We start from the raw sequence: 16,938 nt of genomic DNA, 5'->3' as shown, positions 1-16,938 counted from the left end.
CTTCCTGAATGCAATAATTGGAAGCCTCCTAGGTCTTTTTTGGGGGGACAGGCAGAGTGGACAGTGAGAGAGACAGAGAGAAAGGTCTTCCTTTTGCCATTGGTTCACCCTCCAATGGGCGCCATGGCTGGCATGCTGCAGCCAGCGCACTGCGCTGATCCGAAGACAGGAGCCAAGTGCTTCTCCTGGTCTCCCATGGGGTGCAGGGCCCAAGCACTTGGGACATCCTCCACTGCACTCCTGGGCCACAGCAGAGAGCTGGCCTGGAAGAGGGGCAACTGGGACAGAATCCGGTGCTCTGACCAGGACTAGAACCCAGTGTGCTGGCACCACAAGGCAGAGGATTAGCCTATTGAGCCACGCCGCCGGCCAGCCTCCTAGGTCTTGAAAGAGATATGAACATCCAGATAAAGGACGTTTAACCCTGAACAGACTCAAACTATAAAGACTTTCCACAAGGAATGTTGCAATCAAATTGTCAAAAGTTAATAATAGGGGGCCAGCACTACATTGCAGTGGGTTAAATACCTGTCCTGAAGCACTGGAATCTCATATGGGCACTGGTTCTAGTCCTAGCTGCTCCTCTTCTGTTATAGCTCTCTTCTATGGCCTGGGATAGCAGTAGAAGATGGCCCAAGTTGTTGGGCCCCTGCACCCATGTGGTTGACCCAGAAGAAGCTCCTGGCTCCTGGCTTCAGATGGCCTCACCTCTGGCCATTGCGGCCATCTAGGGAGTGGGCCAATAGATGGAAGACCTTTCTCTATCTCTTCCTCTCACTGTCTGTAACTCTACCTCTCAAATAAATAAATAAATAATTTTCAAGAAGAGAAGGGAAGGGAAGGGAAGGGAAGGGAAGGGAAGGGAAGGGAAGGGAAGGGAAGGGAAGGGAGGGAAGGGGAGAGGAGAGGAGAGGAGAGGAGAGGAGAGGAGAGGAGAGGAGAGGAGAAGGGAAGGGAAGGGGAGGGGAGAGGAGAGGAGAGGAGAGGAGAGGAGAGGAGAGGAGAGGAGAGGAGAGGAGAGGAGAGGAGAAGAGAAGAGAAGAGAAGAGAAGAGAAGAGAAGAGAAGAGAAGAGAAGAGAAGAGAAGAGAAGAGAAGAGAGAAAACATACCCAGGGCCGGTGCTGTGGTGCAGTAAGTTAATCCACCACTGCAGCACTGGCATCCCATACGGGCGCCAGTTCTAGTCCCGGCTGGTCCTTTTCTGATCGAGCTCCCTGCTATGACCTGGGAAAGCAGTAGAAGATGGCCCAAGTGCTTGAGCCCCTGCACCCATGAGGGAGAATAAAAAGTTGAAAAAGATATTAGATACAAATAGAAAGAAAAAATGATCAAGAGTAGATGTACTCATATCAAGTAAAAACAGATTTCAATCCAGAAATTAAAAAAGAGACAAAGAAGATTATATATTAATAAGAGGATTCATGGAGCAAGAAGAAATAACAACATATAGGCATATATAATAAAAAACAAATATATAAGGCAAATATTATTATAAGTAAATGAGATAGATTGCAATACAATAACAGTGATACACTTCAATATCTCACTGTCATCAATAGGCACATCATCTAGCCAGAAACTCCACAAAGGTATATAAGAGAGCCAAACCATGGAGCAAATGAATAACTCAGGCATTGATAGAACATTTTAATTAAATACCACAAGAATATACATTCTCCTCATTAGAACATCAAACACTGTCCAGGATAAACCATACATTAGGTGACAATCAGTTCTCAGAATTTACATATACAACATAGCTCCCTGCTTTGACCTGGGAAAGCAATAGAAGATGGCCCAAGTTCTTGGGCCCCTGCACCCATGAGGGAGACCTGGAAGAAGCTCCTGGCTACTGGCTTCAGATCAGCACAGCTCCAGCCATTGCAGCCATTTGAGGAGTGAACCAAAGGAAGGAAGATCTTTCTTTCTGTCTCCTCCTCTCACTGTCTGTAACTCTACCTCTCAAATAAGCAAATAAAATCTTAAAAAAAGAAACTATAACCAACCCTACATTATCTATAAGAAACTCACTTCACAGGTAAAGATACACATTCACTGAGAGTAAAGGGTTGAAAAAGATATTAGATACAAATAGAAAGAAAAAATGATCAATGGTGGGCAGAATCACTGTATTCCTAAAGATGTACTTTTGAAATACATGAAGTTAAAATAAAATAATGGCTCTCACTTAGGAAAAAAAGACACTGCTTGGGATTCCTACAACCCACTTTAGAGTGCCAATGTTTGAGCCATGGTTCTCCTTCTGATTCCAGCTACCTGCTAATGTACACGCTAGGACGCAGCAGTGATAGCTCAAGTACTTGGGTCTCTGCCATCCTGGATTGAATTCTGAGCTGCTTCTATGGCCTGGCCTAGCCCTGGCTGTTGCTGGCATTTGAGAAGTAAACCAGAAAATGGAAGATATCACTTCTCTCCTGTCTCTGTTTCTCTGCATTTCAAAGAAAATGAAAATAAATAAAAAATATATAATAATTTTGTAAAAAGAAATCTCATTCACATTACCTTCAAAAAAATTGAATATTTAGGAATAAATGAAACCAAAAAGGTAAATTTATCTAGCATGAAACTAATAGTGAAATTTATTAAACACTTATGAGAGGCATCATGAAGGACACAAAAAATGGAAGGATATCCCTTGTTCATGGATTGGAATAAATGATAGTGTTAAAATGCTATCTACATTGCCAGTGCTGTAGCTCAATAAGCTAATCCTCCACCTTGCAGCACCGGCACACCGGGTTCTAGTCCCAGTCGGGGTGACAGATTCTGTCCCGGTTGCCACTCTTCCAGGCCAGCTCTCTGCTTTGGCCCGGGAGTGCAGTGGAGGATGTCCCAAGTGCTTGGGCCCTGCAACCCATGGGAGACCAGGAGAAGCACCTGGCTCCTGCCTTCAGATCAGCATGGTGCACCAGCCACAGCGCGCCGATTGTGGCGGCCATTGGAGGGTGAACCAACGGCAATGGAAGACCTTTCTCTCTGTGTCTCTCTCTCTCAATGTTCACTCTGCATGTAAAAAAAAATGCTATCTACAGATTCATTGCAATCCCCATAAAATTCTGGTGACTGAATAAAGAGTGGAAGAGGAAAGAGGAAGAGGCATTACTATTCTTAAAGGAATTATTTTCTTCTGATTCCACTTACAAATCTTGATGCAATCATTTCACAGAATACATTGGTGAATGCAATATATTATAGTGTCAGTTTATGCTATATACATGTTTTAGATATTTATTTGGTACAACTAAAGTGAATAACAGTGCATGTCTATCAAACATTTTAGAAACAAAGGACAGCTTTAAGGAACCAATGATAAAGTAAGATTGAATCTACAATCCAATTTCTAAAGGCAAAAGAATATGATGGCTCAAACTCAGGACTTTTTTCTGATTGTTTAAATTATAGATATTGCCAGTGGTACAACTAATACCCAGAACATTGAGGAACAAATAATATTCCTTGCCTGCTACGAGCAACCAGAAAGATCTTAATGCCAAAAGTAGACTTAGTTATTAAGATATTAGGATAAATGTATACTAGGCATTGTTATAAGCTCTGCCATGGATAAAGTGTGAAAATAATGTGCACCCAAAAAGCTCAGTCAAAAAGATCACAAACACATGAATCAGTTTACAGAAAATGTCCATAATAGGCAGCTCCACAGAGACCAAGGATGGATTAGAGTTATCCAGTGAAGGAGGGAAGGTCAGAGGGATGGGGGTGCACTGAAAATAGGTATGGAGAATTTGAAAGTCTCCCAGTTGATCAGCAAGTATTTGGCAATAAGCACTGAAAGATTTATGAAACAGCATACCTCATGACCTATTAATTAGCCTAATTATCTCAGTAAGAAAAAAATGCAAGCTTTATTAACTAAAAATGATCATTATATATTACTCATAATCACACACAATTAGTGATTTCCTAAATATACAATACTGAGCAAACAGGTGTGCATTATTAACATAAAATAAAACTTGGCTGGCATGGAAACAGTAACAATATCCATCAGTTATAGGGAAATACATTCATGATATATTGTTAGGTTTGCAAGCATAATAGAGGAGAAACTGAGTCTGCCTGTAACAGGGCTTACCTTGGTTGAGGCTTAGAACATTCTAGGACACAACAAGCACATGATGGTTGGCACTCTTCAGCACACAGGGAGGGTGGCCAGACATGTTTTGGGCTGGAGGACATAAGGCAGAGTGCAGAGTTTGGCCTCTAAACTTGTGACATAAACAGAACTCTCCTCTGGGACTCATGAACAAGGCAGGTCCTCACTTTCCCTACACAGAGCCCCACCACTGGCAGAATGCAAACAGAAATCAGCTGCCACCTAAGCAGAGAATCCACAAGCATGAAACGTTTTCCAACACAAGTGCCATTTCACTTTGGGACTAGCAATGAAGAAAATACAAAGAGGTAAGGAAACTCAAAGAGAAACACTGAAAAAGAACAAGAATGTAATGGTACTGTTAGGAGAAAATACAAGGTGTTATTCTGACCCAAAGATCAGCACCCCCTCTTTCTCACTAGCACAGCACAACCTGCAGAGGTAACAAGTGTTACACACCAGAAAGAACTGACAAGGACAGACTCACATCATTTAAACAAACTGCACACTGCAAAACTCTCTCCTAACACATAAGCATGTGGATCTCAGGGTCGACTGAGAGGCCAACTCCACTGTTGGCACCAGCAAAGTGTGCGGACACAGGCCTTCTACTAAGCCCCTTCTTAGGCACAAACACAGTGTTCCGTTAACAGAAAGACACACCACTGATGCAAAGCTCAGAATACATGCAGTTTCTGCATTGTTCCTGGAGAAGAAAATGTCAGATTCCAAGGAGAAGCCATTAAACACATATGGAAGATTATTTCCCTTGCTTCTGATTTTCAGGATGAGGGTCCAAATGCCTCTAGTGTAGTAGGATTTAATTATTAATCTGTGAGGGCACAGGGTCTGCCTCATGGCTTCAAGTCACAGACAAAATGAGTATCACCCTTGTCATCAGTGGCTACCTAGACGGAGGCCCTCCCGACATTGACCTCAGGACATGGTCTTAGAACTCCAGTGTGCTCCCTCCAAAGGTGCTAGCAACAGAGGACTTGAGCTCCTAACCATCTGACTCCAAGAACCCCAGGGCTTAATCATAGATAGCTGGCCAATGGAATAGGCACAAAAATCTTAGTGCCTTGCCTATGTATCTGAAGGAGTCAGAAAGCAAATGGAATTGAAAGGTAGTGAAACGTGAAAGAAAGGAGAGGACCTTAGCTTTCATGGAACTGTGTTTCTGCCATTCTGTGCAGAATTGTCAGAAGCCTCAAGAGGTACTGAACACATACAGACATGAGCATGTACTCAAATGCAGGCATAACAACGCTTAACAGATATAGAATATCTAACATATAATGGATAGGACTGAAAATGACATTTTGAGATTCAATGATTATTTACAGCCCTTGGATTACTGTTGAGGAACAGTGGGTTTTTCCCCTCATATTATTCGTTGAATTCTTTATGTACTGTAGGATTAATCTTATGAGTATAAAGAAAATTGAAAATAGGTTTGTAGAATTAGTAGTAGGAATGGGAAAGGGAAGAGGAAGAAGAGTGAGAGCACAGCGGGGAGGGAAGGATTACTATTCCTGATCCTGCATATATGAAATGCATGAATATGTCTACCTTAAATAAAACTTTAAAAGCACAGATACACACACCTTGAACTTACCAAGATGCCACCACTTTGTACTCAGGCTTGAGTAAAAAGGATAATTGGATCATCTCTCTTTCTGGTTCCATGTAGTACAGGGGAAAAAACACTCCCAGCACTAGGTCTCCATCTCTGAAGACACTTGGCTTCAGGTAATCAAGGCAGTTCTCATCATTCTTGACCTGTGAATTAGATAAAGCCTGCAGGAGTAGGTAGAGAAAAATCAGAGGCAATGACATGTCACTGTCTCCCCAAACTATAGTGAGAGCCCTGAGTCTCAGCTGAGAGGAGGAGACACAGGGCTGGATCAGGTCTGAGGGCTCATCAATCAGCAGTAACAGTGGAGCTCTGTGTAGAGCACAGCTGACTCCAGGTATTGACGAGTGTCCTCTGCCTGTAGGAACCTGTGTGCCAGTCTGGTGAGCTAGACCAGAGCACAGCTAGAAGCAGAATGCAGAGTTCAAAGCAAGTCACAGTGCTGAGACCTGGCTGTGAGTGTCCTGTGATCAGAGCTGCTCTGGGTTCCCTGTATTTTCAATGCTTCCCATTTGTCTCATCCAGAAACTCAGGGGATCCACCTGCCTGAGGCACTGCACCTGTTGCCCTCGATTATGGGGGAAAACCCTTTTGAAAAACATGTTTTGCATTTGTCTACCTTCCTTGCCTCTAGGGTTGCATCATAGTCCAACAAGGCTTTGGCAATCATTGCATCCTGGAACGGCATCCCTGTTAAACAGTGTGCACAGTGGCCAAGAGTTGTGTGAAGAGACAGCTTTCATAGATTTGGTAGGGTTAGAAAAAGTTTGTGTTGGAATGACAAAAACACCCAGCTGCATCTTCCCACATGATACTGTTGACAAAAGATGAAGGGTTGACATCAGTCACAATGACCTTTCATGCACCACAGGAATCCTCATCATTACCGTGTCTGATGTCACTCCCAGGGCCATAATATCCTGCTGCCAAAAAAAAATGGGCTTCCTGATTAATATGTGAATAATCCACATTCCAGAGAGAGGTGGAAGTTCATCCCCCACACCTACCCCTCCACACAGCTGAGCTCCCCACCCATAAGCCTGACGCTCTCCCCATTAAGAAGCTTAAGCTCTCAGCATCAGTGGTTTCAATGTGACAACTGAAAGGAACTGCGTTAGTTCTCAGCCACTTAATTCCTGTGGTCATATCTATTTCCTCCCACTTTTCAGAGAAAACAATAGAATGTCCAACGTGTATTTTCATTTTGAATTTCATTACTTTAAATTATGTAGATGTGTGTCTACAAGAGAATGATTTGATATCTGTACACACTGAAAATGGGAATGCAAATGTCCCTTTCACATACAAATTTCACATCCTTTAGTTGGAACTGCTGGATAGTATGAAGGTTCTATATTTAATTTTTAATCATACAATTTTCATTACATTGACACTAGATTACCTTCCTACCTGCAATTTGAAAGCATTCCCTTTTCTCCTCATCCTTGTTAACAATTATTTCTTCTGCATTTTTCAAATATTTATTTTATTTATATGAAAGGCAGGGTTACAGAGAGGGAGTCGGAGAGAGAGAAAGAGAGAGAGAGATCTTCCATACACTGGCCACAGTATAATTCCATATGATGACCACAATAGCTAGGGCTGAATCAACCCAAAGCCAGAAGCCAGGAACTTCTTCCAGTCTGATCTCCAATGTAGGTGGCAGGGGCCCAAGCACTTGGAACATCTGCTGCTTTCTCAGGTCATTAGCAGGGAGTTGGATTAAAAGTGGAGCAGCCATGTCTGAAACTGATGCCTATATGAGATGCTGGCATCAAAGGCAGTAGTTTAACTGCTGTGCTACAATGCCAGCCATGCTTTTGTGTTTTTTATAATATCCCTTCTAACAGGTTTGAGGTGAAACCTCTTTATAGCTTTAGTTTGCATCTCTTTGATGATTAGTGGTGAAGAGCATTTATCCACATACCTATTGATCATTTATAGGTCTTGTATTGAGAAATATCTATTCAAGTCTTCGCAAACTTTTAGTTCATTTAGTTGCTTCCTTTCTATTGAGTTTTGGAGTACCATTTATTTTTTTTTCCTTTTAAGATTTATTTATTTGAAAGGCAGAGTTACAGAGAAGCAGAGGCAGAGAGAGGTCTTCCATCTGCTGGTTCAGTCCCCAGAAGGCCACAATGGCCAGAGCTGCACCAATGCACAGCCAACAGCCAGGAGCTTCTTCCGAGTCTCCCATGCACATACAGCAGGCCAAGGATTTTGACCATCTTCTACTGATTTCCCAGGCCATAGCAGAGAGCCAGATTGGAAGTGAAGAAGCCAAGACTTGAGTCAGCACCCACAAGGGATGCCAGCATGCCAGGTGGTGGCTTTACCCTCTATGCCACAGTGCTGGCCCCGCACTCTACTTTTTAACCCTCTCTTCGCCCTCCCTCCTACCTTCTTTCCTTCTCTTTTGCTTGTTTTTAGTTTTTCAGGTAACATATTTTAAATTTATATTACACATCACTTCTCGGCCTTTTGGCTAAGATCAAGTGTAGTATCTGTTCTTATCAGTTTAAATTTACACTACAGTAAAAAAAGCTTATTACTTTGCAAAATAAGAAGTTTAATAAATAAAAAAGACCCTGGTTTAGTGGGAATAGACAATGGCCATAAACAGTTATTGAATGGGAAAATGACCATTTCTCCAACATACAGTAAAATTTTAAGTAATTAAAGATCATTAAAACTATAGTAGTATCACATTTTTAACCATTGGTTTCACCCAGGTATAAAACAAAATTTTACATATATATATATGTGTATATATATATATATAGATGCAGCAATAATGATACACACAGACATTTCTTACTTTTTTTCTTTTTTTTTAATTTTAGCTCCCACATAAAAGAGAACATATGGTATTTGTCTTTCTGGGTCCGGCTTAGTTCACTCAACATGATGTCCTCCAGTTGTGTGCATTTTGCTGCATATGATAGAATTTCATTCCTTGTTGTACAAAATGTACAAATATACAAAATATATAAATGCATATGTATATAAGATGTATATAAAATATACAAATGTATATTTTCTTTATCCATTCATCTGATGACCAACACCTTGGTTGATTTCACTTTTTTCTACTGTGAACAGTGCTGCTATGAATGTGGTGATGCAGGTATCTCTTTGATGCACAGTGTTCAAGTCATTTGGGTATATTCCCAGTAGTGGAATTGCTGGATCATATGCCAAGTCTATTTCTAGCTTTGTAAGAAATTTTCACACTGTTTCCCACATTGGTTGAACTAATTTACATCCCCCTAATCACTATATAAGTGTCCCTTTTGTCCATATCCCTCTACCATCTGTAACTCTCTGTTTTGGAATTTAGCCATTCTGACAGGGGTGAGGTCATATCTCATTAGGGTTTTGACTTGCATTTTCCGATGGCTACTGAGGTTGAGCATTTTCTCATATATTTTTTTGGCCATTTGTATTTCTTTTTTTGAGAACTGTCTATTGAGGTCCTTAGAACCCTTCCCAACTGGATGGGTTTTGTTTTGTTGAATTTTTAAGTTGCTGGTATATTTGGGCTATTAATCCTTTGTCACATAGGTGGCTTGCAAATAATTTTTCACATTTTGTTGGATGTCTCTTAACTCTATTGATCATTTCCTTTCCCATGCAAAAGCTTTCTATTGGTTGCTTCTTCACTGTATTGTCTGTTCTTTTGAAAATTTTTAGATAGAAGGAATCTTCTTTGTTTTTTGTCTTACTCTTGTTATGGCTTTTCACGCTTATCCTACAAATCATTTCCAAGACTAATGTATGCAAATTTCACTGATAGTACCTTCTAGTTTTGCATCTACATAGAGAAGATGATAGCATAATTTTTGAACATGCTATTTACACTATGGATGTAAAATATGAATGTGAGTATACTTAAATACAACTGACTTCAGTTTAAAATGGTTCAGATGACAGACTAGGGAGGAAGCTTGCTGCTCTAATCTATGAGAAGATAGTTTTTAAAAAGTGGAGAGAGTACAGTCACAGGGAACAGTTAGAAAACAGCAGGGAAATGCCACACAAATTAGACGGACACAGCAGACCTACATGGAGGGTGTGGATGCACACAAAAAAGGACTCCAGCAGCCAAGAGCCTCCATACCAGCTTTGTATAGAGAGATGAGACCAGACTGCAGTAGCCCAAGCCACTGGTGATAAAGCTGCAGGAAAATCCTGGAGGGAATCCTGATTGCAGCTCTGTGGCAGATAGTGTACCTGCCTAACTAGAGGAGAAACAAAGGAGGAAGGGGCATGTTTTTCTCTCAGATCACTCTGCAAGAGTGTCCTGTAAGAAGCCAATAGAGAGTGGGTGCAATTTTGGACATACATAACAGCTGCACCAGCCCATGTCCATACCCAGAAACCAGCTGAGTGGAGATGCCTGAGTCTGGCAGGGAGGACTGACAGGCACCTGGGTGCTTGAGACTGTGGGAGGCTTGTGTGCCAGAACTGAGAAAACACTGAGGCCATGTGGGAAGGCTCAGGGTGTGACTGGGACTTTTGGCAGTCACTGTGAGAGGATCCACACACTCAGGGCTCCCTGGTTCCCTGGTGAGGGACATTGCTGGGAAATCTGCTTACACTGAGGACTGCACAGATCCTTTGTGTGGCCCTTGTGGAAGTGAGACAAATATTATACACACTGCGGCTAGCACCCAGCACTGGTCTCCTTTGAGGAGATTAAGGGAGCTGAATCTACACCAACAGCACAGAACATACCTCCCCTCTGATAACAAAGTTTTACCATGCCAACCTAGGTGTCACCTTAAAACTCCCTTCAACCTAGAGCACTGAACAGAGCTCCTTGGCCACAGCCAAATCATACCTCTAGGTATTTGCTGCAAGCAGACATTCCATTAATGCAAAAGACATAGTCCAAACATAAAAGCTGCTGCAGTGAAAAAAAAAAAAAAGAAACCAACTAGTATCTCCACAAATCCCAAATAACAAATGTATCAAGAAACAAGAATAAGGAACACAACATGAAACCCCAAAAGAATACAACACTTCAATACTAGATTGTGAAGATGATGAGTTTGAAATAATGCCAGAAATAAAATTCAAAAAATGTATCATAGGATTACTTAAAAGTAATCTGAAAAAAAAAATGTACAAACTAGTGAAAACTGTACATAACATAAGAGAAAATTTCTCCCACAAAATTGAGATCTTAAGAGAAAGCAAAATGAAATCTCAGAAATGAAGAATTTACAAAACAAAAAAATGCAATAGAAAGCCTTAACACAATTGGTGAAGCAGAAGAAAGAATATTTGACACAAAAGAAAAATAGCAGGAAATTATACAGTCGAACAAAAAAAAAACAAGAAGAGGAAATTAGAAAACTAAAAAACATTGTTGGGAATCTACAGGATACTATCAAGCAACACAACATGCAGGCTCTAGGAGTTCTTGAAGTCATGAAAAGAAAGGACTAGAAGGCCTCTTTAAGGGCTGGAAGAGTGACGTATCAGGTACAGCTGCTACCTGCAGTGCCAGCATCCCATATGGGCACCAGTTCAAGTCCCAGCTGCTCCACTTCTGATCCAGCTCTCTGCTATGGCATGGGAAAGCAATACAAGATGGCCCAAGCGCTTGCACCCCTGTACCTGCATGGAAGATGTGGAAAAAGCTCTAGGTTCTTTGCTTCAGATTAGCACACCTTCTGCCATTGCGGCCATCTGGGGAGTGAACCAAGTATCTCCACAAATGCCAAACAATAAATTCAACAATGCAAGAAACAAGAATAAGGAAGACAACATGATGCTCCCAAAAGAACATGACACTTTAATACAAGATTATGGGGCCGGCGCCGTGGCTCAATAGGCTAATCCTCCACCTTGCGGCGCCGGCACACCGGGTTCTAGTCCTGGTCGGTGCGCCGGATTCTGTCCCGGTTCCCCTCTTCCAGGCCAGCTCTCTGCTATGGCCAGGGAGTGCAGTGGAGGATGGCCCAAGTGCTTGGGCCCTGCACCCCATGGGAGACCAGGAAAAGCACCTGGCTCCTGGCTCCTGCCATCAGATCAGCGCGGTGCGCCGGCTGCAGCGGCGGCCATTGGAGGGTGAACCAACGGCAAAGGAAGACCTTTCTCTCTCTGTCTCTCTCTCTGTCCACCCTGCCTGTCAAAAATATATAAAAAAAATTATAAAAAAAAGATTATGAAAGATGGTGAGATAGAAGAAATACAAGAAATGGAACTCAAAAAACTGATGATAAGAATACTTAGAAGTAACAAAATGCAAACACACAAACTACTGAAATAAACAGGACATGAAAGAATGAAAATGAAATCTTAAGGAGGAATCAAAATAAAATCAGGAATTCAGTGCAACATGAAATTGAGATATTGAAGAGAAATAAAATGAAATGAAGAATTCAATAGAACAAATAAAAAACATATTGGAGAGCCTTAAAAACATAATCAATGAGGCAGAAAAGAGAATAGTGGACTTAGAAGACAGAGCACAGGAAAGTATACAGTCAAACCAAAGAAAAGAAGAGGAAATTTGAAATCTAAAAAATATTGTTGAGAATCTATAGGATACCATTTAAAAAAAACCAACATTTGGGTTCTAGGAGTTCCTGAAGACATGGAGAGAGAGAAAGGATTAGAAGGCATTTTTAGTGATGCACTAGCAGAAAACTTCCCAGGTTTGGAGAAAGAGACATCCAAGAAGAGGAAGAACACAGAACTCCCAATATATATGACCAGAAAAGATCCTCACCACGACACACTGTAATCAATCTCACCGCAGTGAAACATAAAGAAAAGATTCTAAAATTTGCAAGAGAGAAACGCTAGATTACTCTTAGAGAGCCTCCAATTAGACTCACAGCAGATTTCTCATCAGAAACCCTGCAGGAAAGGTGTGAATGGAAATATGTACCCAAGTCCTAAGAGAAAAAAAAAAACATCTGTGAATGAAGGCGAAATAAAGATCTTTCAGAGTGGACGGTACTGCAGCTCACTTGGCTAAACCTCTACATCTGGCACCAGCACCCGGGGTTCTAGTCCCGGTTGGGGCACTGGATTCTGTCCTGGCTGCTCTTCTTCTATTCCAGCTCTCTGCTGTAGCCCGGGAAAGCAGTGGAGGGTAGCCCAGGTGCTTGGGCCCTGCACCCACATGGGATACCAGGAGAACGAACATGGCTCCTGGCTTCAGATCAGCACAGTGTGTGGGCTGCAGCACACCGGCCATAGCAGCCATTTGGGGGGTGAACAAACAGAAAACGAAGACCTTTCTCTCTTCTCTGTCTCTCTCCTTCACTGCCTAACTTGGCCTGTGGGAAAAAAAAAAAGATGTTTCATAGCAAATAGAAATTGAAAGAAATTGTAAACACCCAGAGTGTCTTGGCTTTCCATGCCTGAAATACTCTCATGGGCTTTTCAGCCTGATCCGCATGCCTTAAGGGCTGATTCTGAGGCCAGAGTGCTGTTTAGGACATCTGCCATTTTATGGGTCTGCTGTGTATCTCACTTCCCATGTTGGATTGTTCTCTCCCTTTTTATTCTATCAGCTAGTATTTGCAGACACTAGTCTGGTTTATGTGATCCCTTTGGCTCTTAGTACTATCATTATGATCAATTGTGAACAGAAATTGATCACTTGGACTAGTGAGATGGCATTGGTACATGCCACCTTGATGGGATTGAATTGGAATCCCTGGAAAAAAACACCTAAATGAAAGATCTCCGCGAGTGAGATCCCAGTGGAAAGAATGGGTCATCAAAGAAGGAGGTACCTTTCTATGAAGGGAGGAGAGAACTTCCACTTTGATCATGGCCTTGTCTAAATATGATCAGAGTCGGTGAACTCAGGGGGCTTCCATAGCCTTGGCAGCTCATGACAAGAGCCTAGGGTGATTACTGATGCCAGAAACAAGAGTGTCAATTTGTAAAGTCAACAACAGGAGTCACTGTGCACTTACTCCTCATGTAGGAGCTCTGTCCTTAGTGTGCTGTACATTGAGATTTAATGCTATAACTAGTACTCAAACAGTATTTTTCACTTTATGTTTCTGTGTGGGAGCAAACTGTTGAAATATTTACTTAATATATGCTAAACTGATCTTCTGTATATAAAGAGAATCCAAAAGGAATCTTGATGTGAATGGAAGGGGAGAGGGAGTGGGAAAGTGGAGGGTTGCGGGTGGGAGGGACGTTATGGGGGAAAAGCCATTGTAATCCATAAGCTGTACTTTGGAAATTTATATTCATTAAATAAAAGTTTTAAAAAAAAAAGAAAAAAAAAGAAATTGTAAACACCCATCCAGCCCTGCAAAAGATGCTTCAAGATGTGTTGCACACAGAAAAACAAAAAACATTATCATCAATACGAAAGAAGGAAAAGGAAGAAAATCTCTCAGTAAAAGATCACAGGAAGTTCAAAGCATATTTTTGAAATATCTTTGGGAAAATGGCAGAGCAAAGTCACTACTTATCAATAGTCACATTGAAAGTAAATGGCCTCAGCTCTCCAATTAAAAGACACAAAATGGCAGAATGAATTAAAATACAAAACCCATCTATTTGCTGCTTACAAAAACACATCTTTCCAACAAAGGTGCATGCAGAGTGAAAGTGAAAGGTTGCAAAAAGATATTCCATGCCAACAGAAACCAAAAAAGAGCTGGTGTAGCCATCTTAATATCAGACAAAATAGACTTTAAGCAAAACTGTTAAAGAGACAAAGATAGGCACTCTATAATTATTAAGGGATCACCAACCCTGATCTTGTTTAGACAAGGCCATATTCAAAGTGGAAGTTCTCTCCTCCCTTCAGAGAAAGGTACCTCCTTCTTTGATGGCCCATTCTTCCTGCTGGGATCTCACTCACAGAGATCTTTCATTTAGGTCATTTTTTGCCACAGTGTCTTGACTTTCCATGCCTGAGAAACTCTCCTGGGCTCTTTAGCCAGATCCAGTGCCATAAGGGCTGATTCTGAGGCAAGAGTGCTGTTTAGGGCATTTTCCATTCTATGAGTCTAATGTGTATCCTGCTTCCCATGTAGGATCTTTCTCTCCCTTTAAATTCTATCAGCTATTATCTTCAGACACTGCTCATATTTTTGTAATCCCTTTGACACTTAATCCTATCTTTTTGATCAATCATGAACTTAAACAGATCATTTTAACAAGTAAGATGGCATTGGCACATGCTACCTTGATGTGAATGGATTAGGCTCCCATGGCAGATACCTGTGCAGGTACCCGTGCCTTCCACATAGGTCCACCAAGTCCCTCTAATTACAGAGGAGTGTCTTCTGCCATTTTTTCCTAATTCTTCCCTGAGACTACACTATCTTCACTTTTTTTTTTTGACAGGCAGAGTTAAAGAGAGAGACAGAGAGAAAAGTCTTCCTTCTGTTGGTTCACCCCCAAAATGGCCACTATGGCCTGCGTGCTGTGCCAATCTGAAGCCAGGAGCCAGGTGCTTCCTAGTCTCCCATGCGGGTGCAGGGCCCACACACTTGGGCCATGCTCCACTGCCTTCCTGGGCCACAGCAGAGAGCTGGACTGGAAGAGGAGAAACCGGGACAGAATCTGGCAGCCCAACCGGGACTAGAACCTGGGGTGCCGGCACCGCAGGTGGAAGATTAGCCTAGTAATGCTAGCCACTATCTTCACTTTTATTAATCTGTCTTCTCCCGGATTCAGTAAGCTCCCTCCCTATCCCGTCATCTTAGCTCCTCCTGGAGGGCGTATTCTTTAAACAACTGTCATCATTTCTTCATTAATTTGAACCAAGAACTTCATAAATATTCTATAATCTTATCTTCCAAAGCCTTTTTTGACAACATACTTATTTTTCTAATATTGAGGCTACCAACGCAAAAATAGTATGTCAACTATTATTGTAATAAACATGGAAATTGATTGGAGATAGAAGATGGCAGAATAGTGTGGGCACGCACCGATAGTCTGGGAAAATTTAGTTTAATAAAAGGGGAGTTATGGTAGCCTCAGAAAAAGAACCAGGAAAATATTGCAGAGGAAACTCTTCTGGATCTAGTGGCTGTGAATTGGAGGACCTACTGGGAGAACAAGGTCGCCCACCGTGTGGAAGCCAAGCCGCAGGAGCCACGGGAGCTGCAGGGTCTGCGCACCAGTGCAGGAAGGGGAGTGCATGTCGCACAGACAGCAGCGGGGAGAGCTGGGACGTCCAGGGCTCTGAGTCCACACTTTGGCGCTGGAAGGGGAGGTGAACTCAATAACCCGAGACATTGGCGGGGAAACGGGGGTCAGAATCTAGAGGGGAGCCGGAGAGTGCAGCAGACTCACTACCGGAAAGAAGGAAAAAAAAGGTTGGGAGATTCTCTCTCCGCCAACCTTGCAAAGGTTGCAAGGCTGCAAGGCTTGAAGAGTTTGCAAGAGACAAAGAGCTGGCCCCCTCTCTGGATTTACGTAACAACAGGGAAGAGCTAAGGAACTGAGTCACTATAATTCAGTAGCCTAGGCAACCCAGTGGGAGTCCAGAGGAGAAACGGAGCCTACACAGACTCTTTTGGTAGAAGCCAGAGACTGGAAGCTAAATACCATCAATTCTGCACAGCCATGCCGTGCGGTATTACTTACCCCCTAAATAAATTCAATAAATAAATAAATAAATAAATAAATAAATAAAAAGAGAGAGATTTACCATGCATAACCTGAGGGTGTCACCTTTGCACACCCGTAACCTGGAAAAACCAAGCAGAGCTCTCAGGCCACACCCATCTCAAGACTCCAAGGCTCCTCCAACAGCAGGCAGTCCACTTAACACGGACATAGTATAAAATAAAAAAAAAAATTAGGCCGGCGCCGCAGCTCACTAGGCTAATCCTCCGCCTTGCGGCGCCGGCACACCGGGTTCTAGTCCCAGTCGGGGCGCCGGATTCTGTCCCGGTTGCCCCTCTTCCAGGCCAGCTCTCTGCTGTGGCCAGGGAGTGCAGTGGTGGATGGCCCAAGTGCTTGAGCCCTGCACCCCATGGGAGACCAGGAAAAGCACCTGGCTCCTGGCTCCTGGCTCCTGCCATCAGATCAGCACAGTGTGCCGGTCGCAGCGCGCCGGCCGCGGCGGCCATTGGAGGGTGAACCAACGGCAAAGGAAGAACTTTCTCTCTGTCTCTCTCTCTCACTGTCCACTCTGCCTGTCAAAAAAATAAAAAA

The 16,938-nt window shown here is 42.5% G+C and overlaps 1 pseudogene; it reads left to right on the top strand.

Moving 5' to 3' along the window:
- The first annotated feature begins 8,237 nt into the window (after positions 1-8,237).
- LOC127485851 (U2 spliceosomal RNA) lies at positions 8,238-8,364 on the top strand (annotated as a pseudogene).
- The last annotated feature ends 8,574 nt before the right edge of the window (positions 8,365-16,938 follow it).

The sequence above is a fragment of the Oryctolagus cuniculus genome, chromosome 16 (assembly GCF_051225735.1).
Source record: "Oryctolagus cuniculus isolate XC-2025 breed Fujian yellow rabbit chromosome 16, ASM5122573v1, whole genome shotgun sequence".
NCBI classification, from domain to species: domain Eukaryota; kingdom Metazoa; phylum Chordata; class Mammalia; order Lagomorpha; family Leporidae; genus Oryctolagus; species Oryctolagus cuniculus.
The sequence above is the reverse complement of the archived record's forward strand: the minus strand, read 5'-3'. Positions and strand labels throughout refer to the sequence as shown.